This window comes from Acipenser ruthenus, chromosome 58 (genome assembly GCF_902713425.1).
Source record: "Acipenser ruthenus chromosome 58, fAciRut3.2 maternal haplotype, whole genome shotgun sequence".
NCBI classification, from domain to species: domain Eukaryota; kingdom Metazoa; phylum Chordata; class Actinopteri; order Acipenseriformes; family Acipenseridae; genus Acipenser; species Acipenser ruthenus.
The window spans coordinates 2026505-2029957 of NC_081246.1; the positions used below are offsets into that span (position 1 = coordinate 2026505).

Genomic DNA, 3453 nt, shown 5'->3' on the forward strand with positions numbered 1-3453 from the left:
GTGTGCATTATAAAATAAAAAAAAGATTTTATGGTAGAAATTTGGTATCTCCTAAGTCTGAAGGTTACAGGAAGGGAATTGAATGACAATCTGATTGATAAAAAATGAAAACATTGTTCCTTAATGTGATCTAACAAAAGTGAAACAAAGTAGCAAAATCAGAAAACTGTTCATTCCAATTGCATTTTACATGTGTCTTCATACTTAGATTTGATTATACTTGATTTATTATAATGATCATTATTATTGTGTAATTTACACAATCCATGATACATAACAAATTAAAAACTAATTAAAAAACTAATATACAATAAGTTTTAAAAAATCAGTGTACAATAGTTACAATTTTGAAAGCAAACAAAAAACAGACCATGTGCTATAGTACTTTCTAACACAGACTTAGACAGTGATAATTATCAACTTTTAGTTTTTTGTTTTTTAAAGGCGGTACACAGATGGATTGTCCGACGTGATGGAGGATGCAGTCAGAATCTGTCTGCAAAAAATGAAGTGATTAGGTCTATGATTGCCTTAAAACAATGCAGTACAGTAAGTTTCTTTTTCCTTTCTTCCACGTTAGCAAATGTCATAAGGTGCTGATCTTTATTGATGAGTTCCAAGTTTGTTTTTTAATTTCCTTCTCACCACAATAATGACATACTGTTGCTCATTCATGGATAATCCATTTACCATAATTAAACTACCCATCTTTTTAATAGAATTTGTATATTGACAAACGTGTATTTGTTGAAAAAAAATTATTTGGTATGCATGTCTTTCTGTTAACATTTTTTTTATTTATTTTTATTCATTTTAGGCTGCCGAGTTTGAAAAGATGTCAAAGGAAGTGATTGTCAAAATAGACAGAGAAACTGGCAGTTCAGTAATTTCACAGTATCTACAGGACCATTGGTTTCGAAATGCAGACATGTGGGCCAATTTTGGACGGAGAGTTTACCACCAAGACAGAGAAACGAACAACCTTGTTGAGAGGTATGCATTATGTAAAAATAGTGATTAAAACAAAAACATAAGTTGCAGCACTATAGGCAAGAGACAGACTTGTCTCGAATCCTGCCTACGCCATTGCCAGCTTTGGCCAGGAGTTCTGAGAGGGCGGCGCACAATTGACAAGGCGCCTGCAGGTTCAGGGCGTTGGCATTTCTAGCTGCATCGACTCCTTCAAACGATGTGTACGCTAGGGGGTGGGCGCTCTGGGCTTGTAGTGAGAAAAATAGCATATGGCTTTGACAGTGCTCGTATCGGAGGGCGCATGCTTTGTCTCATCCCTCCTGAGGAGGCGAGGAGTTGTTGCGGTCAGCCAAGTTGAATTGCTGATAAAAGGAAAAAAATTGGTGATACTAAATAAAAAAAATTTAAAAATTGCTTTTGCTTTTCTTTTTTTTCCCATAGATTTTTTTTCAGCATGAAGTATCAGTTTCTTCATGGCTATGCAAACAGACGAGCTGATGAACTACTTCTACTACTTAATACCAAGGTGGTCACTTACTACAGGTTTGTGTAACATTTCCAATACTAGCATTTTTATGTGGTCTAGTGTTGCAAATGAGTGTTGAATTTCAAAAAATAAATACATTATACTTTATATTTGTAATTTTCTAGAACATAAAGTTGTTGTGTACATTTATTTCAGTATTTGTTCAAATAAGGAGATAGTGTACCATAGGTAAATGCATTTTTGTCATGTATATAATTTACACAACCCATAACTTTTAGCATGTGAATAATAGAATACTGCTCTACTAATTGTATTCTGTCTTGTATATGGTGCAGGTATCTGGAAGATCTTCAGGGTGCTCAGAGGATTTCTGATTCCAAAACACAGGATACTGCAGAATCTGCATTACGTATGAAGAACAAAGGCCTTCAAAATAATTTTGTTTACAAATCAGGTGGCCATTGCACAGTGCCTTCAGAAGCAGATAAAGCAAAATGTTATGCTGTGGATTTAATTAGCATGAAATGTGAATGCGCCGTTTCTGAAAGGGGTAATTTGTGCAAGCATATTGAGTTTGCAAAAATTATGTGCAAAGAACAGGGGATTGATATTGATGGAATTCGAAAAGAATTAGCCAGTTCACTAACTGAACAGCATTGCTATGAGTGGGATGGAAAACATTTAATTGTACATTGTGCTGGTAGTTTTGGAGTAGTACATGTGCAAAACCAACAGTGTACCTGTCTTGCCAATAGTCTTGGAGAAATATGTGTCTGTCTAAGACTTTCTGAGTTAATTGGTACACAGAACCCTAACCTAACTGACTGCTTTGCGAATACCACAGCAAATTGTCAATCACACAATAAACAGCTGTGTGTAAAGAAGATGATTTCAGGCTTAAAGGAGTGGTGTGACAGCAGTGATTATAAGGAATCTCCAGAGTTGAATGCTGTAGTAAAACGTGCACACCAACTAGCATTTGGACAGTATAGCATGGCCAGCAATAAAATAAAAAGTATAAGGCTGCATGCTTACAGAAAACGCATTGAAAGAACAAGAAGCCATGCTATAGACATGCATTCATATCAGCTCAAAGAACCCCTTAATCGAGCTTTATATACCCATAGACCTGATTCCAAATTCAAAGTCTGTTCCTTTAGAAAAAGAATAATTGGTAGCAGAGCAAAGAATCAGATAGTAAAATCGAGCTGAACGTGTGCTGTTATGATCCCGTGCCTTTATTTTTGAATTACAGAAAGCACACAAAACTGGACTAAGTATAGAGGTTAATTACAACCGTTAAGGACCTCAAAGGTCTCTTCAAGTAAGAGTGAAATAGCTATTTATATTTATAGTGGCAGCATGTTATCAAAAATAAAATATATGTTGCATAGTTCTAATTGCTGATGATTGTATTCTGGCCAAGTTGGTCGATATTTGATATGGTATGTCTCCCTTTTCTCTCTTAATCAGATTACTTAAATAAAACTTAAATATGCATTATTGTAACACTTTGTAAATAGAAGTTGTAAAAATATGATTTGTAGTAAATAGAATGTGCAATCTTTAAGTAGCGAGTAGTGTAAAAGCAAATTGTTAACATAAAAATCTAAGCCTGAACTGAATTTCTTTCAAAGGGGGAACGTGTCAGGGTGTCATTAGAGCTGAGAAGTGGGGAGGGTTCTTCTGTACAGCACTTTTTTCCCACAGTTGGGTCCAGTACTTTGTATTGCTCTGTATCAGTCTGCTGAAGCATGTATGTGCAGTTTTACATTTTAATACTGCTAATATTTAAACCATAAACAAATAAAACAAGAAACTATAGACATGAGATGTTGTACAGTACCTTTATTTATGTATTTTTATGGCACATTTTTAAATATATATTTAAGAGGTTGTCTAGAAAAGAAAAGAAAATGCCTTACAGAAAATGCTACATTAGGTTTTCTTTGCTTAGAATTGTTCTAATGTTTTGAACAAGCCCTTTTTTAAAA

At 34.6% G+C, this 3453-nt stretch overlaps 1 long non-coding RNA gene across 1 annotated transcript; it reads left to right on the forward strand.

Annotated features, from left to right (window-relative positions):
- Window positions 1-440: 440 nt before the first annotated feature.
- LOC117963016 (uncharacterized) lies at window positions 441-1564 on the forward strand. Its single transcript, XR_009320349.1, has 3 exons — window positions 441-549; window positions 818-993; window positions 1414-1564. It is a non-coding gene; the product is annotated as an uncharacterized LOC117963016 (long non-coding RNA).
- Window positions 1565-3453: the final 1889 nt, after the last annotated feature.